The sequence below is a fragment of the Heterodontus francisci genome, unplaced genomic scaffold, assembly GCF_036365525.1.
Source record: "Heterodontus francisci isolate sHetFra1 unplaced genomic scaffold, sHetFra1.hap1 HAP1_SCAFFOLD_395, whole genome shotgun sequence".
NCBI lineage: Eukaryota > Metazoa > Chordata > Chondrichthyes > Heterodontiformes > Heterodontidae > Heterodontus > Heterodontus francisci.
The window spans coordinates 349,831-376,740 of record NW_027140470.1 but is presented as its reverse complement, the minus strand read 5'-3'; positions in this window follow the sequence as shown (position 1 = coordinate 376,740).

Below are 26,910 nucleotides of genomic sequence, written 5' to 3'. Positions count from 1 at the left end.
TCTGATCCTGGGGAGAATCCAATCTCAGTGGATATCCAATCTGGGTGGAGTGGAAGTGTCTGATCCTGGGGAGAATCCAATCTCAGTGGATATCCAATCTTGGTGGAGGGGAAGTGTCTGATCCTGGGGAGAATCCAATCTCAGTGGATATCCAATCTTGGTGGAGGGGAAGTGTCTGATCCTGGGTAGAATCCAATCTCAGTGGATATCCAATCTTGGTGGAGGGGAAGTGTCTGATCCTGGGGAGAATCCAATCTCAGTGGATATCCAATCTTGGTGGAGGGGAAGTGTCTGATCCTGGGGAGAATCCAATCTCAGTGGATTTCCAATCTTGGTGGAGGGGAAGTGTCTGATCCTGGGGAGAATCCAATCTCAGTGGATTTCCAATCTTGGTGGAGGGGAAGTGTCTGATCCTGGGGAGAATCCAATCTCAGTGGATATCCAATCTTGGTGGAGGGGAAGTGTCTGATCCTGGGGAGAATCCAATCTCAGTGGATATCCAATCTTGGTGGAGGGGAAGTGTCTGATCCTGGTGAGAATCCAATCTCAGTGGAAATCCAATCTTGGTGGAGGGGAAGTGTCTGATCCTGGGGAGAATCCAATCTCAGTGGATATCCAATCTTGGTGGAGGGGAAGTGTCTGATCCTGGGGAGAATCCAATCTCAGTGGATATCCAATCTTGGTGGAGGGGAAGTGTCTGATCCTGGGGAGAATCCAATCTCAGTGGATATCCAATCTGGGTGGAGGGGAAGTGTCTGATCCTGGGGAGAATCCAATCTCAGTGGAAATCCAATCTTGGTGGAGGGGAAGTGTCTGATCCTGGGGAGAATCCAATCTCAGTGGATATCCAATCTTGGTGGAGGGGAAGTGTCTGATCCTGGGGAGAATCCAATCTCAGTGGATATCCAATCTTGGTGGAGTGGAAGTGTCTGATCCTGGGGAGAATCCAATCTCAGTGGATATCCAATCTTGGTGGAGTGGAAGTGTCTGATCCTGGGGAGAATCCAATCTCAGTGGATATCCAATCTTGGTGGAGGGGAAGTGTCTGATCCTGGGGAGAATCCAATCTCAGTGGATATCCAATCTTGGTGGAGGGGAAGTGTCTGATCCTGGGGAGAATCCAATCTCAGGGGAAATCCAATCTTGGTGGAGGGGAAGTGTCTGATCCTGGGGAGAATCCAATCTCAGGGGATATCTAATCTTGGTGGAGGGGAAGTGTCTGATCCTGGGGAGAATCCAATCTCAGTGGATATCCAATCTTGGTGGAGGGGAAGTGTCTGATCCTGGGGAGAATCCAATCTCAGTGGATATCCAATCTTGGTGGAGGGGAAGTGTCTGATCCTGGGGAGAATCCAATCTCAGTGGATATCCTATCTTGGTGGAGGGGAAGTGTCTGATCCTGGGGAGAATCCAATCTCAGGGGATATCCAATCTTGGTGGAGGGGAAGTGTCTGATCCTGGGGAGAATCCAATCTCAGTGGATATCCAATCTTGGTGGAGGGGAAGTGTCTGATCCTGGGGAGAATCCAATCTCAGTGGAAATCCAATCTTGGTGGAGGGGAAGTGTCTGATCCTGGGGAGAATCCAATCTCAGGGGATATCCAATCTTGGTGGAGGGGATGTGTCTGATCCTGGGGAGAATCCAATCTCAGTGGATATCCAATCTTGGTGGAGGGGAAGTGTCTGATCCTGGGGAGAATCCAATCTCAGGGTTTATCCAATCTTGGTGGAGTGGGAGTGTCTGATCCTGGGGAGAATCCAATCTCAGTGGATATCCAATCTTGGTGGAGGGGAAGTGTCTGATCCTGGGGAGAATCCAATCTCAGTGGATATCCAATCTTGGTGGAGTGGAAGTGTCTGATCCTGGGGAGAATCCAATCTCAGGGGATATCCAATCTGGGTGGAGTGGAAGTGTCTGATCCTGGGGAGAATCCAATCTCAGTGGATATCCAATCTTGGTGGAGTGCAAGTGTCTGATCCTGGGGAGAATCCAATCTCAGTGGATATCCAATCTTGGTGGAGGAGAAGTGTCTGATCCTGGGGAGAATCCAATCTCAGGGGATATCCAATCTTGGTGGAGGGGAAGTGTCTGATCTTGGGGAGAATCCAATCTCCGGGGATATTCAATCTTGGTGGAGGGGAAGTGTCTGATCCTGGGGAGAATCCAATCTCAGTGGATATCCAATCTTGGTGGAGGGGAAGTGTCTGATCCTGGGGAGAATCCAATCTCAGGGGATATCCAATCTTGGTGGAGGGGAAGTGTCTGATCCTGGGTAGAATCCAATCTCAGGGGATATCCAATCTTGGTGGAGGGGAAGTGTCTGATCCTGGGGAGAATCCAATCTCAGTGGATATCCAATCTGGGTGGAGGGGAAGTGTCTGATCCTGGGGAGAATCCAATCTCAGTGGATATCCAATCTTGGTGGAGTGGAAGTGTCTGATCCTGGGGAGAATCCAATCTCAGTGGATATCCAATCTTGGTGGAGGGGAAGTGTCTGATCCTGGGGAGAATCCAATCTCAGTGGATATCCAATCTTGGTGGAGGGGAAGTGTCTGATCCTGGGTAGAATCCAATCTCAGTGGATATCCAATCTTGGTGGAGGGGAAGTGTCTGATCCTGGGGAGAATCCAATCTCAGTGGATATCCAATCTTGGTGGAGGGGAAGTGTCTGATCCTGGGGAGAATCCAATCTCAGTGGATATCCAATCTTGGTGGAGTGGAAGTGTCTGATCCTGGGGAGAATCCAATCTCAGTGGATATCCAATCTTGGTGGAGGGGAAGTGTCTGATCCTGGGGAGAATCCAATCTCAGGGGATATCCAATCTGGGTGGAGTGGAAGTGTCTGATCCTGGGGAGAATCCAATCTCAGTGGATATCCAATCTTGGTGGAGTGGAAGTGTCTGATCCTGGGGAGAATCCAATCTCAGTGGATATCCAATCTTGGTGGAGGAGAAGTGTCTGATCCTGGGGAGAATCCAATCTCAGGGGATATCCAATCTTGGTGGAGGGGAAGTGTCTGATCCTGGGGAGAATCCAATCTCAGGGGATATCCAATCTTGGTGGAGGGGAAGTGTCTGATCCTGGGGAGAATCCAATCTCAGTGGATATCCAATCTTGGTGGAGGGGAAGTGTCTGATCCTGGGGAGAATCCAATCTCAGGGGATATCCAATCTTGGTGGAGGGGAAGTGTCTGATCCTGGGGAGAATCCAATCTCAGTGGATATCCAATCTGGGTGGAGTGGAAGTGTCTGATCCTGGGGAGAATCCAATCTCAGTGGATATCCAATCTTGGTGGAGGGGAAGTGTCTGATCCTGGGGAGAATCCAATCTCAGTGGATATCCAATCTTGGTGGAGGGGAAGTGTCTGATCCTGGGTAGAATCCAATCTCAGTGGATATCCAATCTTGGTGGAGGGGAAGTGTCTGATCCTGGGGAGAATCCAATCTCAGTGGATATCCAATCTTGGTGGAGTGGAAGTGTCTGATGCTGGGGAGAATCCAATCTCAGTGGATTTCCAATCTTGGTGGAGGGGAAGTGTCTGATCCTGGGGAGAATCCAATCTCAGTGGATTTCCAATCTTGGTGGAGGGGAAGTGTCTGATCCTGGGGAGAATCCAATCTCAGTGGATATCCAATCTTGGTGGAGGGGAAGTGTCTGATCCTGGGGAGAATCCAATCTCAGTGGATATCCAATCTTGGTGGAGGGGAAGTGTCTGATCCTGGGGAGAATCCAATCTCAGTGGAAATCCAATCTTGGTGGAGGGGAAGTGTCTGATCCTGGGGAGAATCCAATCTCAGTGGATATCCAATCTTGGTGGAGGGGAAGTGTCTGATCCTGGGGAGAATCCAATCTCAGTGGATATCCAATCTTGGTGGAGGGGAAGTGTCTGATCCTGGGGAGAATCCAATCTCAGTGGATATCCAATCTGGGTGGAGGGGAAGTGTCTGATCCTGGGGAGAATCCAATCTCAGTGGAAATCCAATCTTGGTGGAGGGGAAGTGTCTGATCCTGGGGAGAATCCAATCTCAGTGGATATCCAATCTTGGTGGAGGGGAAGTGTCTGATCCTGGGGAGAATCCAATCTCAGTGGATATCCAATCTTGGTGGAGTGGAAGTGTCTGATCCTGGGGAGAATCCAATCTCAGTGGATATCCAATCTTGGTGGAGTGGAAGTGTCTGATCCTGGGGAGAATCCAATCTCAGTGGATATCCAATCTTGGTGGAGGGGAAGTGTCTGATCCTGGGGAGAATCCAATCTCAGTGGATATCCAATCTTGGTGGAGGGGAAGTGTCTGATCCTGGGGAGAATCCAATCTCAGGGGAAATCCAATCTTGGTGGAGGGGAAGTGTCTGATCCTGGGGAGAATCCAATCTCAGGGGATATCTAATCTTGGTGGAGGGGAAGTGTCTGATCCTGGGGAGAATCCAATCTCAGTGGATATCCAATCTTGGTGGAGGGGAAGTGTCTGATCCTGGGGAGAATCCAATCTCAGTGGATATCCAATCTTGGTGGAGGGGAAGTGTCTGATCCTGGGGAGAATCCAATCTCAGTGGATATCCTATCTTGGTGGAGGGGAAGTGTCTGATCCTGGGGAGAATCCAATCTCAGGGGATATCCAATCTTGGTGGAGGGGAAGTGTCTGATCCTGGGGAGAATCCAATCTCAGTGGAAATCCAATCTTGGTGGAGGGGAAGTGTCTGATCCTGGGGAGAATCCAATCTCAGTGGATATCCAATCTTGGTGGAGGGGAAGTGTCTGATCCTGGGGAGAATCCAATCTCAGTGGATATCCAATCTTGGTGGAGGGGAAGTGTCTGATCCTGGGGAGAATCCAATCTCAGTGGATATCCAATCTGGGTGGAGGGGAAGTGTCTGATCCTGGGGAGAATCCAATCTCAGTGGAAATCCAATCTTGGTGGAGGGGAAGTGTCTGATCCTGGGGAGAATCCAATCTCAGTGGATATCCAATCTTGGTGGAGGGGACGTGTCTGATCCTGGGGAGAATCCAATCTCAGTGGATATCCAATCTTGGTGGAGGGGAAGTGTCTGATCCTGGGGAGAATCCAATCTCAGTGGATATCCTATCTTGGTGGAGGGGAAGTGTCTGATCCTGGGGAGAATCCAATCTCAGGGGATATCCAATCTTGGTGGAGGGGAAGTGTCTGATCCTGGGGAGAATCCAATCTCAGTGGATATCCAATCTTGGTGGAGGGGAAGTGTCTGATCCTGGGGAGAATCCAATCTCAGTGGAAATCCAATCTTGGTGGAGGGGAAGTGTCTGATCCTGGGGAGAATCCAATCTCAGGGGATATCCAATCTTGGTGGAGGGGATGTGTCTGATCCTGGGGAGAGTCCAATCTCAGTGGATATCCAATCTTGGTGGAGGGGAAGTGTCTGATCCTGGGGAGAATCCAATCTCAGGGGATATCCAATCTTGGTGGAGGGGAAGTGTCTGATCCTGGGGAGAATCCAATCTCAGGGTATATCCAATCTTGGTGGAGTGGAAGTGTCTGATCCTGGGGAGAATCCAATCTCAGTGGATATCCAATCTTGGTGGAGGGGAAGTGTCTGATCCTGGGGAGAATCCAATCTCAGTGGATATCCAATCTTGGTGGAGTGGAAGTGTCTGATCCTGGGGAGAATCCAATCTCAGGGGATATCCAATCTGGGTGGAGTGGAAGTGTCTGATCCTGGGGAGAATCCAATCTCAGTGGATATCCAATCTTGGTGGAGTGGAAGTGTCTGATCCTGGGGAGAATCCAATCTCAGTGGATATCCAATCTTGGTGGAGGAGAAGTGTCTGATCCTGGGGAGAATCCAATCTCAGGGGATATCCAATCTTGGTGGAGGGGAAGTGTCTGATCCTGGGGAGAATCCAATCTCAGGGGATATCCAATCTTGGCGGAGGGGAAGTGTCTGATCCTGGGGAGAATCCAATCTCAGTGGATATCCAATCTTGGTGGAGGGGAAGTGTCTGATCCTGGGGAGAATCCAATCTCAGGGGATATCCAATCTTGGTGGAGGGGAAGTGTCTGATCCTGGGTAGAATCCAATCTCAGGGGATATCCAATCTTGGTGGAGGGGAAGTGTCTGATCCTGGGGAGAATCCAATCTCAGTGGATATCCAATCTGGGTGGAGGGGAAGTGTCTGATCCTGGGGAGAATCCAATCTCAGTGGATATCCAATCTGGGTGGAGTGGAAGTGTCTGATCATGGGGAGAATCCAATCTCAGTGGATATCCAATCTTGGTGGAGGGGACGTGTCTGATCCTGGGGAGAATCCAATCTCAGGGGATATCCAATCTTGGTGGAGGGGAAGTGTCTGATCCTGGGGAGAATCCAATCTCAGTGGATATCCAATCTTGGTGGTTGGGAAGTGTCTGATCCTGGGGAGAATCCAATCTCAGTGGATATCCAATCTTGGTGGAGGGGAAGTGTCTGATCCTGGGTAGAATCCAATCTCAGTGGATATCCAATCTTGGTGGAGGGGAAGTGTCTGATCCTGGGGAGAATCCAATCTCAGGGGATATCCAATCTGGGTGGAGTGGAAGTGTCTGATCCTGGGGAGAATCCAATCTCAGTGGATATCCAATCTTGGTGGAGTGGAAGTGTCTGATCCTGGGGAGAATCCAATCTCAGTGGATATCCAATCTTGGTGGAGGAGAAGCGTCTGATCCTGGGGAGAATCCAATCTCAGGGGATATCCAATCTTGGTGGAGGGGAAGTGTCTGATCCTGGGGAGAATCCAATCTCAGGGGATATCCAATCTGGGTGGAGTGGAAGTGTCTGATCCTGGGGAGAATCCAATCTCAGTGGATATCCAATCTTGGTGGAGTGGAAGTGTCTGATCCTGGGGAGAATCCAATCTCAGTGGATATCCAATCTTGGTGGAGGAGAAGTGTCTGATCCTGGGGAGAATCCAATCTCAGGGGATATCCAATCTTGGTGGAGGGGAAGTGTCTGATCCTGGGGAGAATCCAATCTCAGGGGATATCCAATCTTGGTGGAGGGGAAGTGTCTGATCCTGGGGAGAATCCAATCTCAGTGGATATCCAATCTTGGTGGAGGGGAAGTGTCTGATCCTGGGGAGAATCCAATCTCAGGGGATATCCAATCTTGGTGGAGGGGAAGTGTCTGATCCTGGGGAGAATACAATCTCAGTGGATATCCAATCATGGTGGAGGGGAAGTGTCTGATCCTGGGCAGAATCCAATCTCAGTGGAAATCCAATCTTGGTGGAGGGGAAGTGTCTGATCCTGGGGAGAATCCAATCTCAGTGGATATCCAATCTTGGTGGAGGGGAAGTGTCTGATCCTGGGGAGAATCCAATCTCAGTGGATATCCAATCTTGGTGGAGGGGAAGTGTCTGATCCTGGGGAGAATCCAATCTCAGGGGATATCCAATCTGGGTGGAGTGGAAGTGTCTGATCCTGGGGAGAATCCAATCTCAGTGGATATCCAATCTTGGTGGAGTGGAAGTGTCTGATCCTGGGGAGAATCCAATCTCAGTGGACATCCAATCTTGGTGGAGGAGAAGTGTCTGATCCTGGGGAGAATCCAATCTCAGTGGATATCCAATCTTGGTGGAGTGGAAGTGTCTGATCCTGGGGAGAATCCAATCTCAGGGGATATCCAATCTTGGTGGAGTGGAAGTGTCTGATCCTGGGGAGAATCCAATCTCAGTGGACATCCAATCTTGGTGGAGGAGAAGTGTCTGATCCTGGGGAGAATCCAATCTCAGTGGATATCCAATCTTGGTGGAGTGGAAGTGTCTGATCCTGGGGAGAATCCAATCTCAGTGGATATACAATCTTGGTGGAGGGGAAGTGTCTGATCCTGGGGAGAATCCAATCTCAGTGGATATCCAATCTTGGTGGAGTGGAAGTGTCTGATCCTGGGGAGATTCCAATCTCAGGGGATGTGGAGGGGAAGTGTCTGATCCTGGGGAGAATCCAATCTCAGTGGATATCCAATCTTGGTGGAGGGGAAGTGTCTGATCCTGGGGAGAATCCAATCTCAGTGGATATCCAATCTTGGTGGAGGGGAACTGTCTGATCCTGGGGAGAATCCAATCTCAGTGGATATCCTATCTTGGTGGAGGGGAAGTGTCTGATCCTGGGGAGAATCCAATCTCAGGGGATATCCAATCTTGGTGGAGGGGAAGTGTCTGATCCTGGGGAGAATCCAATCTCAGTGGAAATCCAATCTTGGTGGAGGGGAAGTGTCTGATCCTGGGGAGAATCCAATCTCAGTGGATATCCAATCTTGGTGGAGGGGAAGTGTCTGATCCTGGGGAGAATCCAATCTCAGTGGATATCCAATCTTGGTGGAGGGGAAGTGTCTGATCCTGGGGAGAATCCAATCTCAGTGGATATCCAATCTGGGTGGAGGGGAAGTGTCTGATCCTGGGGAGAATCCAATCTCAGTGGAAATCCAATCTTGGTGGAGGGGAAGTGTCTGATCCTGGGGAGAATCCAATCTCAGTGGATATCCAATCTTGGTGGAGGGGAAGTGTCTGATCCTGGGGAGAATCCAATCTCAGTGGATATCCAATCTTGGTGGAGTGGAAGTGTCTGATCCTGGGGAGAATCCAATCTCAGTGGATATCCAATCTTGGTGGAGTGGAAGTGTCTGATCCTGGGGAGAATCCAATCTCAGTGGATATCCAATCTTGGTGGAGGGGAAGTGTCTGATCCTGGGGAGAATCCAATCTCAGTGGATATCCAATCTTGGTGGAGGGGAAGTGTCTGATCTTGGGGAGAATCCAATCTCAGGGGAAATCCAATCTTGGTGGAGGGGAAGTGTCTGATCCTGGGGAGAATCCAATCTCAGGGGATATCTAATCTTGGTGGAGGGGAAGTGTCTGATCCTGGGGAGAATCCAATCTCAGTGGATATCCAATCTTGGTGGAGGGGAAGTGTCTGATCCTGGGGAGAATCCAATCTCAGTGGATATCCAATCTTGGTGGAGGGGAAGTGTCTGATCCTGGGGAGAATCCAATCTCAGTGGATATCCTATCTTGGTGGAGGGGAAGTGTCTGATCCTGGGGAGAATCCAATCTCAGGGGATATCCAATCTTGGTGGAGGGGAAGTGTCTGATCCTGGGGAGAATCCAATCTCAGTGGATATCCAATCTTGGTGGAGGGGAAGTGTCTGATCCTGGGGAGAATCCAATCTCAGTGGAAATCCAATCTTGGTGGAGGGGAAGTGTCTGATCCTGGGGAGAATCCAATCTCAGGGGATATCCAATCTTGGTGGAGGGGATGTGTCTGATCCTGGGGAGAATCCAATCTCAGTGGATATCCAATCTTGGTGGAGGGGAAGTGTCTGATCCTGGGGAGAATCCAATCTCAGTGGATATCCTATCTTGGTGGAGGGGAAGTGTCTGATCCTGGGGAGAATCCAATCTCAGGGGATATCCAATCTTGGTGGAGGGGAAGTGTCTGATCCTGGGGAGAATCCAATCTCAGTGGATATCCAATCTTGGTGGAGGGGAAGTGTCTGATCCTGGGGAGAATCCAATCTCAGTGGAAATCCAATCTTGGTGGAGGGGAAGTGTCTGATCCTGGGGAGAATCCAATCTCAGGGGATATCCAATCTTGGTGGAGGGGATGTGTCTGATCCTGGGGAGAATCCAATCTCAGTGGATATCCAATCTTGGTGGAGGGGAAGTGTCTGATCCTGGGGAGAATCCAATCTCAGTGGAAATCCAATCTTGGTGGAGGGGAAGTGTCTGATCCTGGGGAGAATCCAATCTCAGGGGATATCCAATCTTGGTGGAGGGGAAGTGTCTGATCCTGGGGAGAATCCAATCTCAGGGTATATCCAATCTTGGTGGAGTGGAAGTGTCTGATCCTGGGGAGAATCCAATCTCAGTGGATATCCAATCTTGGTGGAGGGGAAGTGTCTGATCCTGGGGAGAATCCAATCTCAGTGGATATCCAATCTTGGTGGAGTGGAAGTGTCTGATCCTGGGGAGAATCCAATCTCAGGGGATATCCAATCTGGGTGGAGTGGAAGTGTCTGATCCTGGGGAGAATCCAATCTCAGTGGATATCCAATCTTGGTGGAGTGGAAGTGTCTGATCCTGGGGAGAATCCAATCTCAGTGGATATCCAATCTTGGTGGAGGAGAAGTGTCTGATCCTGGGGAGAATCCAATCTCAGGGGATATCCAATCTTGGTGGAGGGGAAGTGTCTGATCCTGGGGAGAATCCAATCTCAGGGGATATCCAATCTTGGTGGAGGGGAAGTGTCTGATCCTGGGGAGAATCCAATCTCAGTGGATATCCAATCTTGGTGGAGGGGAAGTGTCTGATCCTGGGGAGAATCCAATCTCAGGGGATATCCAATCTTGGTGGAGGGGAAGTGTCTGATCCTGGGTAGAATCCAATCTCAGGGGATATCCAATCTTGGTGGAGGGGAAGTGTCTGATCCTGGGGAGAATCCAATCTCAGTGGATATCCAATCTGGGTGGAGGGGAAGTGTCTGATCCTGGGGAGAATCCAATCTCAGTGGATATCCAATCTGGGTGGAGTGGAAGTGTCTGATCCTGGGGAGAATCCAATCTCAGTGGATATCCAATCTTGGTGGAGGGGACGTGTCTGATCCTGGGGAGAATCCAATCTCAGGGGATATCCAATCTTGGTGGAGGGGAAGTGTCTGATCCTGGGGAGAATCCAATCTCAGTGGATATCCAATCTTGGTGGTTGGGAAGTGTCTGATCCTGGGGAGAATCCAATCTCAGTGGATATCCAATCTTGGTGGAGGGGAAGTGTCTGATCCTGGGTAGAATCCAATCTCAGTGGATATCCAATCTTGGTGGAGGGGAAGTGTCTGATCCTGGGGAGAATCCAATCTCAGGGGATATCCAATCTGGGTGGAGTGGAAGTGTCTGATCCTGGGGAGAATCCAATCTCAGTGGATATCCAATCTTGGTGGAGTGGAAGTGTCTGATCCTGGGGAGAATCCAATCTCAGTGGATATCCAATCTTGGTGGAGGAGAAGCGTCTGATCCTGGGGAGAATCCAATCTCAGGGGATATTCAATCTTGGTGGAGGGGAAGTGTCTGATCCTGGGGAGAATCCAATCTCAGGGGATATCCAATCTGGGTGGAGTGGAAGTGTCTGATCCTGGGGAGAATCCAATCTCAGTGGATATCCAATCTTGGTGGAGTGGAAGTGTCTGATCCTGGGGAGAATCCAATCTCAGTGGATATCCAATCTTGGTGGAGGAGAAGTGTCTGATCCTGGGGAGAATCCAATCTCAGGGGATATCCAATCTTGGTGGAGGGGAAGTGTCTGATCCTGGGGAGAATCCAATCTCAGGGGATATCCAATCTTGGTGGAGGGGAAGTGTCTGATCCTGGGGAGAATCCAATCTCAGTGGATATCCAATCTTGGTGGAGGGGAAGTGTCTGATCCTGGGGAGAATCCAATCTCAGGGGATATCCAATCTTGGTGGAGGGGAAGTGTCTGATCCTGGGGAGAATCCAATCTCAGGGGATATCCAATCTTGGTGGAGGGGAAGTGTCTGATCCTGGGGAGAATCCAATCTCAGGGTATATCCAATCTTGGTGGAGTGGAAGTGTCTGATCCTGGGGAGAATCCAATCTCAGTGGATATCCAATCTTGGTGGAGGGGAAGTGTCTGATCCTGGGGAGAATCCAATCTCAGTGGATATCCAATCTTGGTGGAGTGGAAGTGTCTGATCCTGGGGAGAATCCAATCTCAGGGGATATCCAATCTGGGTGGAGTGGAAGTGTCTGATCCTGGGGAGAATCCAATCTCAGTGGATATCCAATCTTGGTGGAGTGGAAGTGTCTGATCCTGGGGAGAATCCAATCTCAGTGGATATCCAATCTTGGTGGAGGAGAAGTGTCTGATCCTGGGGAGAATCCAATCTCAGGGGATATCCAATCTTGGTGGAGGGGAAGTGTCTGATCCTGGGGAGAATCCAATCTCAGGGGATATCCAATCTTGGTGGAGGGGAAGTGTCTGATCCTGGGGAGAATCCAATCTCAGTGGAAATCCAATCTTGGTGGAGGGGAAGTGTCTGATCCTGGGGAGAATCCAATCTCAGGGGATATCCAATCTTGCTGGAGGGGAAGTGTCTGATCCTGGGGAGAATCCAATCTCAGGGTATATCCAATCTTGGTGGAGTGGAAGTGTCTGATCCTGGGGAGAATCCAATCTCAGTGGATATCCAATCTTGGTGGAGGGGAAGTGTCTGATCCTGGGGAGAATCCAATCTCAGTGGATATCCAATCTTGGTGGAGTGGAAGTGTCTGATCCTGGGGAGAATCCAATCTCAGGGGATATCCAATCTGGGTGGAGTGGAAGTGTCTGATCCTGGGGAGAATCCAATCTCAGTGGATATCCAATCTTGGTGGAGTGGAAGTGTCTGATCCTGGGGAGAATCCAATCTCAGTGGATATCCAATCTTGGTGGAGGAGAAGTGTCTGATCCTGGGGAGAATCCAATCTCAGGGGATATCCAATCTTGGTGGAGGGGAAGTGTCTGATCCTGGGGAGAATCCAATCTCAGGGGATATCCAATCTTGGTGGAGGGGAAGTGTCTGATCCTGGGGAGAATCCAATCTCAGTGGATATCCAATCTTGGTGGAGGGGAAGTGTCTGATCCTGGGGAGAATCCAATCTCAGGGGATATCCAATCTTGGTGGAGGGGAAGTGTCTGATCCTGGGTAGAATCCAATCTCAGGGGATATCCAATCTTGGTGGAGGGGAAGTGTCTGATCCTGGGGAGAATCCAATCTCAGTGGATATCCAATCTGGGTGGAGGGGAAGTGTCTGATCCTGGGGAGAATCCAATCTCAGTGGAAATCCAATCTGGGTGGAGTGGAAGTGTCTGATCCTGGGGAGAATCCAATCTCAGTGGATATCCAATCTTGGTGGAGGGGACGTGTCTGATCCTGGGGAGAATCCAATCTCAGGGGATATCCAATCTTGGTGGAGGGGAAGTGTCTGATCCTGGGGAGAATCCAATCTCAGTGGATATCCAATCTTGGTGGTTGGGAAGTGTCTGATCCTGGGGAGAATCCAATCTCAGTGGATATCCAATCTTGGTGGAGGGGAAGTGTCTGATCCTGGGTAGAATCCAATCTCAGTGGATATCCAATCTTGGTGGAGGGGAAGTGTCTGATCCTGGGGAGAATCCAATCTCAGGGGATATCCAATCTGGGTGGAGTGGAAGTGTCTGATCCTGGGGAGAATCCAATCTCAGTGGATATCCAATCTTGGTGGAGTGGAAGTGTCTGATCCTGGGGAGAATCCAATCTCAGTGGATATCCAATCTTGGTGGAGGAGAAGCGTCTGATCCTGGGGAGAATCCAATCTCAGGGGATATTCAATCTTGGTGGAGGGGAAGTGTCTGATCCTGGGGAGAATCCAATCTCAGGGGATATCCAATCTGGGTGGAGTGGAAGTGTCTGATCCTGGGGAGAATCCAATCTCAGTGGATATCCAATCTTGGTGGAGTGGAAGTGTCTGATCCTGGGGAGAATCCAATCTCAGTGGATATCCAATCTTGGTGGAGGAGAAGTGTCTGATCCTGGGGAGAATCCAATCTCAGGGGATATCCAATCTTGGTGGAGGGGAAGTGTCTGATCCTGGGGAGAATCCAATCTCAGGGGATATCCAATCTTGGTGGAGGGGAAGTGTCTGATCCTGGGGAGAATCCAATCTCAGTGGATATCCAATCTTGGTGGAGGGGAAGTGTCTGATCCTGGGGAGAATCCAATCTCAGGGGATATCCAATCTTGGTGGAGGGGAAGTGTCTGATCCTGGGGAGAATACAATCTCAGTGGATATCCAATCTTGGTGGAGGGGAAGTGTCTGATCCTGGGGAGAATCCAATCTCAGTGGAAATCCAATCTTGGTGGAGGGGAAGTGTCTGATCCTGGGGAGAATCCAATCTCAGTGGATATCCAATCTTGGTGGAGGGGAAGTGTCTGATCCTGGGGAGAATCCAATCTCAGTGGATATCCAATCTTGGTGGAGGGGAAGTGTCTGATCCTGGGGAGAATCCAATCTCAGGGGATATCCAATCTGGGTGGAGTGGAAGTGTCTGATCCTGGGGAGAATCCAATCTCAGTGGATATCCAATCTTGGTGGAGTGGAAGTGTCTGATCCTGGGGAGAATCCAATCTCAGTGGACATCCAATCTTGGTGGAGGAGAAGTGTCTGATCCTGGGGAGAATCCAATCTCAGTGGGTATCCAATCTTGGTGGAGTGGAAGTGTCTGATCCTGGGGAGAATCCAATCTCAGGGGATATCCAATCTTGGTGGAGTGGAAGTGTCTGATCCTGGGGAGAATCCAATCTCAGTGGACATCCAATCTTGGTGGAGGAGAAGTGTCTGATCCTGGGGAGAATCCAATCTCAGTGGATATCCAATCTTGGTGGAGTGGAAGTGTCTGATCCTGGGGAGAATCCAATCTCAGTGGATATCCAATCTTGGTGGAGGGGAAGTGTCTGATCCTGGGGAGAATCCAATCTCAGTGGATATCCAATCTTGGTGGAGGGGAAGTGTCTGATCCTGGGGAGAATCCAATCTCAGGGGATATCCAATCTTGGTGGAGGGGAAGTGTCTGATCCTGGGGAGAATACAATCTCAGTGGATATCCAATCTTGGTGGAGGGGAAGTGTCTGATCCTGGGTAGAATCCAATCTCAGTGGATATCCAATCTGGGTGGAGGGGAAGTGTCTGATCCTGGGGAGAATCCAATCTCAGGGGATATCCAATCTTGGTGGAGGGGAAGTGTCTGATCCTGGGGAGAATCCAATCTCAGTGGATATCCAATCTTGGTGGAGGGGAAGTGTCTGATCCTGGGGAGAATCCAATCTCAGGGGATATCCAATCTTGGTGGAGGGGAAGTGTCTGATCCTGGGGAGAATCCAATCTCAGGGGATATCCAATCTTGGTGGAGGGGAATTGTCCGATCCTGGGGAGAATCCAATCTCAGTGGATATCCAATCTTGGTGGAGGGGAAGTGTCCGATCCTGGGGAGAATCCAATCTCAGTGGATATCCAATCTTGGTGTAGTGGAAGTGTCTGATCCTGGGGAGAATCCAATCTCAGTGGATATCCAATCTTGGTGGAGGGGAAGTGTCTGATCCTGGGGAGAATCCAATCTCAGTGGATATCCAATCTTGGTGGAGGGGAAGTGTCTGATCCTGGGGAGAATCCAATCTCAGTGGATATCCAATCTTGGTGGAGGGGAAGTGTCTGATCCTGGGGAGAATCCGATCTCAGTGGATATCCAATCTTGGTGGAGGGGAAGTGTCTGATCCTGGGGACAATCCAATCTCAGTGGATATCCAATCTTGGTGGAGGTGAAGTGTCTGATCCTGGGGAGAATCCAATCTCAGTGGATATCCAATCTTGGTGGAGTGGAAGTGTCTGATCCTGGGGAGAATCCAATCTCAGGGGATATCCAATCTTGGTGGAGTGGAAGTGTCTGATCCTGGGGAGAATCCAATCTCAGTGGACATCCAATCTTGGTGGAGGAGAAGTGTCTGATCCTGGGGAGAATCCAATCTCAGTGGATATCCAATCTTGGTGGAGTGGAAGTGTCTGATCCTGGGGAGAATCCAATCTCAGTGGATATCCAATCTTGGTGGAGGGGAAGTGTCTGATCCTGGGGAGAATCCAATCTCAGTGGATATCCAATCTTGGTGGAGGGGAAGTGTCTGATCCTGGGGAGAATACAATCTCAGTGGATATCCAATCTTGGTGGAGGGGAAGTGTCTGATCCTGGGTAGAATCCAATCTCAGTGGATATCCAATCTGGGTGGAGGGGAAGTGTCTGATCCTGGGGAGAATCCAATCTCAGGGGATATCCAATCTTGGTGGAGGGGAAGTGTCTGATCCTGGGGAGAATCCAATCTCAGTGGATATCCAATCTTGGTGGAGGGGAAGTGTCTGATCCTGGGGAGAATCCAATCTCAGGGGATATCCAATCTTGGTGGAGGGGAAGTGTCTGATCCTGGGGAGAATCCAATCTCAGGGGATATCCAATCTTGGTGGAGGGGAATTGTCCGATCCTGGGGAGAATCCAATCTCAGTGGATATCCAATCTTGGTGGAGGGGAAGTGTCCGATCCTGGGGAGAATCCAATCTCAGTGGATATCCAATCTTGGTCGAGTGGAAGTGTCTGATCCTGGGGAGAATCCAATCTCAGTGGATATCCAATCTTGGTGGAGGGGAAGTGTCTGATCCTGGGGAGAATCCAATCTCAGTGGATATCCAATCTTGGTGGAGGGGAAGTGTCTGATCCTGGGGAGAATCCAATCTCAGTGGATATCCAATCTTGGTGGAGGGGAAGTGTCTGATCCTGGGGAGAATCCGATCTCAGTGGATATCCAATCTTGGTGGAGGGGAAGTGTCTGATCCTGGGGAGAATCCAATCTCAGTGGATATCCAATCTTGGTGGAGGGGAAGTGTCTGATCCTGGGGAGAATCCAATCTCAGTGGATATCCAATCTTGGTGGAGGTGAAGTGTCTGATCCTGGGGAGAATCCAATCTCAGTGGATATCCAATCTTGGTGGAGGGGAAGTGTCTGATCCTGGGGAGAATCCAATCTCAGTGGATATCCAATCTTGGTGGAGGGGAAGTGTCTGATCCTGGGGAGAATCCAATCTCAGTGGATATCCAATCTTGGTGGAGTGGAAGTGTCTGATCCTGGGGAGAATCCAATCTCAGGGGATATCCAATCTGGGTGGAGTGGAAGTGTCTGATCCTGGGGAGAATCCAATCTCAGTGGATATCCAATCTTGGTGGAGTGGAAGTGTCTGATCCTGGGGAGAATCCAATCTCAGTGGATATCCAATCTTGGTGGAGGAGAAGTGTCTGATCCTGGGGAGAATCCAATCTCAGGGGATATCCAATCTTGGTGGAGGGGAAGTGTCTGATCCTGGGGAGAATCCAATCTCAGGGGATATCCAATCTTGGTGGAGGGGAAGTGTCTGATCCTGGGGAGAATCCAATCTCAGTGGATATCCAATCTTGGTGGAGGGGAAGTGTCTGATCCTGGGGAGAATCCAATCTCAGGGGATATCCAATCTTGGTGGAGGGGAAGTGTCTGATCCTGGGTAGAATCCAATCTCAGGGGATATCCAATCTTGGTGGAGGGGAAGTGTCTGATCCTGGGGAGAATCCAATCTCAGTGGATATCCAATCTGGGTGGAGGGGAAGTGTCTGATCCTGGGGAGAATCCAATCTCAGTGGATATCCAATCTGGGTGGAGTGGAAGTGTCTGATCCTGGGGAGAATCCAATCTCAGTGGATATCCAATCTTGGTGGAGGGGACGTGTCTGATCCTGGGGAGAATCCAATCTCAGGGGATATCCAATCTTGGTGGAGGGGAAGTGTCTGATCCTGGGGAGAATCCAATCTCAGTGGATATCCAATCTTGGTGGAGGGGAAGTGTCTGATCCTGGGGAGAATCCAATCTCAGTGGATATCCAATCTTGGTGGAGGGGAAGTGTCTGATCCTGGGTAGAATCCAATCTCAGTGGATATCCAATCTTGGTGGAGGGGAAGTGTCTGATCCTGGGGAGAATCCAATCTCAGGGGATATCCAATCTGGGTGGAGTGGAAGTGTCTGATCCTGGGGAGAATCCAATCTCAGTGGATATCCAATCTTGGTGGAGTGGAAGTGTCTGATCCTGGGGAGAATCCAATCTCAGTGGATATCCAATCTTGGTGGAGGAGAAGTGTCTGATCCTGGGGAGAATCCAATCTCAGGGGATATCCAATCTTGGTGGAGGGGAAGTGTCTGATCCTGGGGAGAATCCAATCTCAGGGGATATCCAATCTGGGTGGAGTGGAAGTGTCTGATCCTGGGGAGAATCCAATCTCAGTGGATATCCAATCTTGGTGGAGTGGAAGTGTCTGATCCTGGGGAGAATCCAATCTCAGTGGATATCCAATCTTGGTGGAGGAGAAGTGTCTGATCCTGGGGAGAATCCAATCTCAGGGGATATCCAATCTTGGTGGAGGGGAAGTGTCTGATCCTGGGGAGAATCCAATCTCAGGGGATATCCAATCTTGGTGGAGGGGAAGTGTCTGATCCTGGGGAGAATCCAATCTCAGTGGATATCCAATCTTGGTGGAGGGGAAGTGTCTGATCCTGGGGAGAATCCAATCTCAGGGGATATCCAATCTTGGTGGAGGGGAAGTGTCTGATCCTGGGGAGAATACAATCTCAGTGGATATCCAATCTTGGTGGAGGGGAAGTGTCTGATCCTGGGGAGAATCCAATCTCAGTGGAAATCCAATCTTGGTGGAGGGGAAGTGTCTGATCCTGGGGAGAATCCAATCTCAGTGGATATCCAATCTTGGTGGAGGGGAAGTGTCTGATCCTGGGGAGAATCCAATCTCAGTGGATATCCAATCTTGGTGGAGGGGAAGTGTCTGATCCTGGGGAGAATCCAATCTCAGGGGATATCCAATCTGGGTGGAGTGGAAGTGTCTGATCCTGGGGAGAATCCAATCTCAGTGGATATCCAATCTTGGTGGAGTGGAAGTGTCTGATCCTGGGGAGAATCCAATCTCAGTGGACATCCAATCTTGGTGGAGGAGAAGTGTCTGATCCTGGGGAGAATCCAATCTCAGTGGATATCCAATCTTGGTGGAGTGGAAGTGTCTGATCCTGGGGAGAATCCAATCTCAGGGGATATCCAATCTTGGTGGAGTGGAAGTGTCTGATCCTGGGGAGAATCCAATCTCAGTGGACATCCAATCTTGGTGGAGGAGAAGTGTCTGATCCTGGGGAGAATCCAATCTCAGTGGATATCCAATCTTGGTGGAGTGGAAGTGTCTGATCCTGGGGAGAATCCAATCTCAGTGGATATCCAATCTTGGTGGAGGGGAAGTGTCTGATCCTGGGGAGAATCCAATCTCAGTGGATATCCAATCTTGGTGGAGGGGAAGTGTCTGATCCTGGGGAGAATCCAATCTCAGGGGATATCCAATCTTGGTGGAGGGGAAGTGTCTGATCCTGGGGAGAATACAATCTCAGTGGATATCCAATCTTGGTGGAGGGGAAGTGTCTGATCCTGGGTAGAATCCAATCTCAGTGGATATCCAATCTGGGTGGAGGGGAAGTGTCTGATCCTGGGGAGAATCCAATCTCAGGGGATATCCAATCTTGGTGGAGGGGAAGTGTCTGATCCTGGGGAGAATCCAATCTCAGTGGATATCCAATCTTGGTGGAGTGGAAGTGTCTGATCCTGGGGAGAATCCAATCTCAGGGGATATCCAATCTGGGTGGAGTGGAAGTGTCTGATCCTGGGGAGAATCCAATCTCAGTGGATATCCAATCTTGGTGGAGTGGAAGTGTCTGATCCTGGGGAGAATCCAATCTCAGTGGATATCCAATCTTGGTGGAGGAGAAGTGTCTGATCCTGGGGAGAATCCAATCTCAGGGGATATCCAATCTTGGTGGAGGGGAAGTGTCTGATCCTGGGGAGAATCCAATCTCAGGGGATATCCAATCTTGGTGGAGGGGAAGTGTCTGATCCTGGGGAGAATCCAATCTCAGTGGATATCCAATCTTGGTGGAGGGGAAGTGTCTGATCCTGGGGAGAATCCAATCTCAGGGGATATCCAATCTTGGTGGAGGGGAAGTGTCTGATCCTGGGTAGAATCCAATCTCAGGGGATATCCAATCTTGGTGGAGGGGAAGTGTCTGATCCTGGGGAGAATCCAATCTCAGTGGATATCCAATCTGGGTGGAGGGGAAGTGTCTGATCCTGGGGAGAATCCAATCTCAGTGGATATCCAATCTGGGTGGAGTGGAAGTGTCTGATCCTGGGGAGAATCCAATCTCAGTGGATATCCAATCTTGGTGGAGGGGACGTGTCTGATCCTGGGGAGAATCCAATCTCAGGGGATATCCAATCTTGGTGGAGGGGAAGTGTCTGATCCTGGGGAGAATCCAATCTCAGTGGATATCCAATCTTGGTGGAGGGGAAGTGTCTGATCCTGGGGAGAATCCAATCTCAGTGGATATCCAATCTTGGTGGAGGGGAAGTGTCTGATCCTGGGTAGAATCCAATCTCAGTGGATATCCAATCTTGGTGGAGGGGAAGTGTCTGATCCTGGGGAGAATCCAATCTCAGGGGATATCCAATCTGGGTGGAGTGGAAGTGTCTGATCCTGGGGAGAATCCAATCTCAGTGGATATCCAATCTTGGTGGAGTGGAAGTGTCTGATCCTGGGGAGAATCCAATCTCAGTGGATATCCAATCTTGGTGGAGGAGAAGTGTCTGATCCTGGGGAGAATCCAATCTCGGGGGATATCCAATCTTGGTGGAGGGGAAGTGTCTGATCCTGGGGAGAATCCAATCTCAGGGGATATCCAATCTGGGTGGAGTGGAAGTGTCTGATCCTGGGGAGAATCCAATCTCAGTGGATATCCAATCTTGGTGGAGTGGAAGTGTCTGATCCTGGGGAGAATCCAATCTCAGTGGATATCCAATCTTGGTGGAGGAGAAGTGTCTGATCCTGGGGAGAATCCAATCTCAGGGGATATCCAATCTTGGTGGAGGGGAAGTGTCTGATCCTGGGGAGAATCCAATCTCAGGGGATATCCAATCTTGGTGGAGGGGAAGTGTCTGATCCTGGGGAGAATCCAATCTCAGTGGATATCCAATCTTGGTGGAGGGGAAGTGTCTGATCCTGGGGAGAATCCAATCTCAGGGGATATCCAATCTTGGTGGAGGGGAAGTGTCTGATCCTGGGGAGAATACAATCTCAGTGGATATCCAATCTTGGTGGAGGGGAAGTGTCTGATCCTGGGGAGAATCCAATCTCAGTGGAAATCCAATCTTGGTGGAGGGGAAGTGTCTGATCCTGGGGAGAATCCAATCTCAGTGGATATCCAATCTTGGTGGAGGGGAAGTGTCTGATCCTGGGGAGAATCCAATCTCAGTGGATATCCAATCTTGGTGGAGGGGAAGTGTCTGATCCTGGGGAGAATCCAATCTCAGGGGATATCCAATCTGGGTGGAGTGGAAGTGTCTGATCCTGGGGAGAATCCAATCTCAGTGGATATCCAATCTTGGTGGAGTGGAAGTGTCTGATCCTGGGGAGAATCCAATCTCAGTGGACATCCAATCTTGGTGGAGGAGAAGTGTCTGATCCTGGGGAGAATCCAATCTCAGTGGATATCCAATCTTGGTGGAGTGGAAGTGTCTGATCCTGGGGAGAATCCAATCTCAGGGGATATCCAATCTTGGTGGAGTGGAAGTGTCTGATCCTGGGGAGAATCCAATCTCAGTGGACATCCAATCTTGGTGGAGGAGAAGTGTCTGATCCTGGGGAGAATCCAATCTCAGTGGATATCCAATCTTGGTGGAGTGGAAGTGTCTGATCCTGGGGAGAATCCAATCTCAGTGGATATCCAATCTTGGTGGAGGGGAAGTGTCTGATCCTGGGGAGAATCCAATCTCAGTGGATATCCAATCTTGGTGGAGGGGAAGTGTCTGATCCTGGGGAGAATCCAATCTCAGGGGATATCCAATCTTGGTGGAGGGGAAGTGTCTGATCCTGGGGAGAATACAATCTCAGTGGATATCCAATCTTGGTGGAGGGGAAGTGTCTGATCCTGGGTAGAATCCAATCTCAGTGGATATCCAATCTGGGTGGAGGGGAAGTGTCTGATCCTGGGGAGAATCCAATCTCAGGGGATATCCAATCTTGGTGGAGGGGAAGTGTCTGATCCTGGGGAGAATCCAATCTCAGTGGATATCCAATCTTGGTGGAGGGGAAGTGTCTGATCCTGGGGAGAATCCAATCTCAGGGGATATCCAATCTTGGTGGAGGGGAAGTGTCTGATCCTGGGGAGAATCCAATCTCAGGGGATATCCAATCTTGGTGGAGGGGAATTGTCCGATCCTGGGGAGAATCCAATCTCAGTGGATATCCAATCTTGGTGGAGGGGAAGTGTCCGATCCTGGGGAGAATCCAATCTCAGTGGATATCCAATCTTGGTGGAGTGGAAGTGTCTGATCCTGGGGAGAATCCAATCTCAGTGGATATCCAATCTTGGTGGAGGGGAAGTGTCTGATCCTGGGGAGAATCCAATCTCAGTGGATATCCAATCTTGGTGGAGGGGAAGTGTCTGATCCTGGGGAGAATCCAATCTCAGTGGATATCCAATCTTGGTGGAGGGGAAGTGTCTGATCCTGGGGAGAATCCGATCTCAGTGGATATCCAATCTTGGTGGAGGTGAAGTGTCTGATCCTGGGGAGAATCCAATCTCAGTGGATATCCAATCTTGGTGGAGGGGAAGTGTCTGATCCTGGGGAGAATCCAATCTCAGTGGAAATCCAATCTTGGTGGAGGGGAAGTGTCTGATCCTGGGGAGAATCCAATCTCAGTGGATATCCTATCTTGGTGGAGGGGAAGTGTCTGATCCTGGGGAGAATCCAATCTCAGTGGATATCCAATCTTGGTGGAGGGGAAGTGTCTGATCCTGGGGAGAATCCAATCTCAGTGGATATCCAATCTTGGTGGAGGGGAAGTGTCTGATCCTGGGGAGAATCCGATCTCAGTGGATATCCAATCTTGGTGGAGGGGAAGTGTCTGATCCTGGGGAGAATCCGATCTCAGTGGATATCCAATCTTGGTGGAGGTGAAGTGTCTGATCCTGGGGAGAATCCAATCTCAGTGGATATCCAATCTTGGTGGAGGGGAAGTGTCTGATCCTGGGGAGAATCCAATCTCAGTGGAAATCCAATCTTGTTGGAGGGGAAGTGTCTGATCCTGGGGAGAATCCAATCTCAGGGGATATCCAATCTTGGTGGAGGGGAAGTGTCTGATCCTGGGGAGAATCCAATCTCAGGGGATATCCAATCTTGGTGGAGGGGAAGTGTCTGATCCTGGGGAGAATCCAATCTCAGTGGATATCCAATCTGGGTGGAGTGGAAGTGTCTGATCCTGGGGAGAATCCAATCTCAGTGGATATCCAATCTTGGTGGAGGAGAAGTGTCTGATCCTGGGGAGAATCCAATCTCAGGGGATATCCAATCTTGGTGGAGGGGAAGTGTCTGATCCTGGGGAGAATCCAATCTCAGGGGATATCCAATCTTGGTGGAGGGGAAGTGTCTGATCCTGGGGAGAATCCAATCTCAGTGGATATCCAATCTTGGTGGAGGGGAAGTGTCTGATCCTGGGGAGAATCCAATCTCAGGGGATATCCAATCTTGGTGGAGGGGAAGTGTCTGATCCTGGGGAGAATACAATCTCAGTGGATATCCAATCTTGGTGGAGGGGAAGTGTCTGATCCTGGGGAGAATCCAATCTCAGTGGATATCCAATCTTGGTGGAGCGGAAGTGTCTGATCCTGGGGAGAATCCAATCTCAGTGGATATCCAATCTTGGTGGAGGGGAAGTGTCTGATCCTGGGGAGAATCCAATCTCAGTGGATATCCAATCTTGGTGGAGGGGAAGTGTCTGATCCTGGGGAGAATCCAATCTCAGGGGATATCCAATCTGGGTGGAGTGGAAGTGTCTGATCCTGGGGAGAATCCAATCTCAGTGGATATCCAATCTTGGTGGAGTGGAAGTGTCTGATCCTGGGGAGAATCCAATCCCAGTGGACATCCAATCTTGGTGGAGGAGAAGTGTCTGATCCTGGGGAGAATCCAATCTCAGTGGATATCCAATCTTGGTGGAGTGGAAGTGTCTGATCCTGGGGAGAATCCAATCTCAGGGGATATCCAATCTTGGTGGAGTGGAAGTGTCTGATCCTGGGGAGAATCCAATCTCAGTGGACATCCAATCTTGGTGGAGGAGAAGTGTCTGATCCTGGGGAGAATCCAATCTCAGTGGATATCCAATCTTGGTGGAGTGTAAGTGTCTGATCCTGGGGAGAATCCAATCTCAGTGGATATCCAATCTTGGTGGAGGGGAAGTGTCTGATCCTGGGGAGAATCCAATCTCAGTGGATATCCAATCTTGGTGGAGGGGAAGTGTCTGATCCTGGGGAGAATCCAATCTCAGGGGATATCCAATCTTGGTGGAGGGGAAGTGTCTGATCCTGGGGAGAATACAATCTCAGTGGATATCCAATCTTGGTGGAGGGGAAGTGTCTGATCCTGGGTAGAATCCAATCTCAGTGGATATCCAATCTGGGTGGAGGGGAAGTGTCTGATCCTGGGGAGAATCCAATCTCAGGGGATATCCAATCTTGGTGGAGGGGAAGTGTCTGATCCTGGGGAGAATCCAATCTCAGTGGATATCCAATCTTGGTGGAGGGGAAGTGTCTGATCCTGGGGAGAATCCAATCTCAGGGGATATCCAATCTTGGTGGAGGGGAAGTGTCCGATCCTGGGGAGAATCCAATCTCAGGGGATATCCAATCTTGGTGGAGGGGAATTGTCCGATCCTGGGGAGAATCCAATCTCAGTGGATATCCAATCTTGGTGGAGGGGAAGTGTCCGATCCTGGGGAGAATCCAATCTCAGTGGATATCCAATCTTGGTGGAGTGGAAGTGTCTGATCCTGGGGAGAATCCAATCTCAGTGGATATCCAATCTTGGTGGAGGGGAAGTGTCTGATCCTGGGGAGAATCCAATCTCAGTGGATATCCAATCTTGGTGGAGGGGAAGTGTCTGATCCTGGGGAGAATCCAATCTCAGTGGATATCCAATCTTGGTGGAGGGGAAGTGTCTGATCCTGGGGAGAATCCGATCTCAGTGGATATCCAATCTTGGTGGAGGGGAAGTGTCTGATCCTGGGGAGAATCCAATCTCAGTGGATATCCAATCTTGGTGGAGGGGAAGTGTCTGATCCTGGGGAGAATCCAATCTCAGTGGATATCCAATCTTGGTGGAGGTGAAGTGTCTGATCCTGGGGAGAATCCAATCTCAGTGGATATCCAATCTTGGTGGAGGGGAATTGTCTGATCCTGGGGAGAATCCAATCTCAGTGGATATCCAATCTTGGTGGAGGGGAAGTGTCTGATCCTGGGGAGAATCCAATCTCAGTGGATATCCAATCTTGGTGGAGTGGAAGTGTCTGATCCTGGGGAGAATCCAATCTCAGGGGATATCCAATCTGGGTGGAGTGGAAGTGTCTGATCCTGGGGAGAATCCAATCTCAGTGGATATCCAATCTTGGTGGAGTGGAAGTGTCTGATCCTGGGGAGAATCCAATCTCAGTGGATATCCAATCTTGGTGGAGGAGAAGTGTCTGATCCTGGGGAGAATCCAATCTCAGGGGATATCCAATCTTGGTGGAGGGGAAGTGTCTGATCCTGGGGAGAATCCAATCTCAGGGGATATCCAATCTTGGTGGAGGGGAAGTGTCTGATCCTGGGGAGAATCCAATCTCAGTGGATATCCAATCTTGGTGGAGGGGAAGTGTCTGATCCTGGGGAGAATCCAATCTCAGGGGATATCCAATCTTGGTGGAGGGGAAGTGTCTGATCCTGGGTAGAATCCAATCTCAGGGGACATCCAATCTTGGTGGAGGGGAAGTGTCTGATCCTGGGGAGAATCCAATCTCAGTGGATATCCAATCTGGGTGGAGGGGAAGTGTCTGATCCTGGGGAGAATCCAATCTCAGTGGATATCCAATCTGGGTGGAGTGGAAGTGTCTGATCCTGGGGAGAATCCAATCTCAGTGGATATCCAATCTTGGTGGAGGGGACGTGTCTGATCCTGGGGAGAATCCAATCTCAGGGGATATCCAATCTTGGTGGAGGGGAAGTGTCTGATCCTGGGGAGAATCCAATCTCAGTGGATATCCAATCTTGGTGGAGGGGAAGTGTCTGATCCTGGGGAGAATCCAATCTCAGTGGATATCCAATCTTGGTGGAGGGGAAGTGTCTGATCCTGGGTAGAATCCAATCTCAGTGGATATCCAATCTTGGTGGAGGGGAAGTGTCTGATCCTGGGGAGAATCCAATCTCAGGGGATATCCAATCTGGGTGGAGTGGAAGTGTCTGATCCTGGGGAGAATCCAATCTCAGTGGATATCCAATCTTGGTGGAGTGGAAGTGTCTGATCCTGGGGAGAATCCAATCTCAGTGGATATCCAATCTTGGTGGAGGAGAAGTGTCTGATCCTGGGGAGAATCCAATCTCAGGGGATATCCAATCTTGGTGGAGGGGAAGTGTCTGATCCTGGGGAGAATCCAATCTCAGGGGATATCCAATCTGGGTGGAGTGGAAGTGTCTGATCCTGGGGAGAATCCAATCTCAGTGGATATCCAATCTTGGTGGAGTGGAAGTGTCTGATCCTGGGGAGAATCCAATCTCAGTGGATATCCAATCTTGGTGGAGGAGAAGTGTCTGATCCTGGGGAGAATCCAATCTCAGGGGATATCCAATCTTGGTGGAGGGGAAGTGTCTGATCCTGGGGAGAATCCAATCTCAGGGGATATCCAATCTTGGTGGAGGGGAAGTGTCTGATCCTGGGGAGAATCCAATCTCAGTGGATATCCAATCTTGGTGGAGGGGAAGTGTCTGATCCTGGGGAGAATCCAATCTCAGGGGATATCCAATCTTGGTGGAGGGGAAGTGTCTGATCCTGGGGAGAATACAATCTCAGTGGATATCCAATCTTGGTGGAGGGGAAGTGTCTGATCCTGGGGAGAATCCAATCTCAGTGGAAATCCAATCTTGGTGGAGGGGAAGTGTCTGATCCTGGGGAGAATCCAATCTCAGTGGATATCCAATCTTGGTGGAGGGGAAGTGTCTGATCCTGGGGAGAATCCAATCTCAGTGGATATCCAATCTTGGTGGAGGGGAAGTGTCTGATCCTGGGGAGAATCCAATCTCAGGGGATATCCAATCTGGGTGGAGTGGAAGTGTCTGATCCTGGGGAGAATCCAATCTCAGTGGATATCCAATCTTGGTGGAGTGGAAGTGTCTGATCCT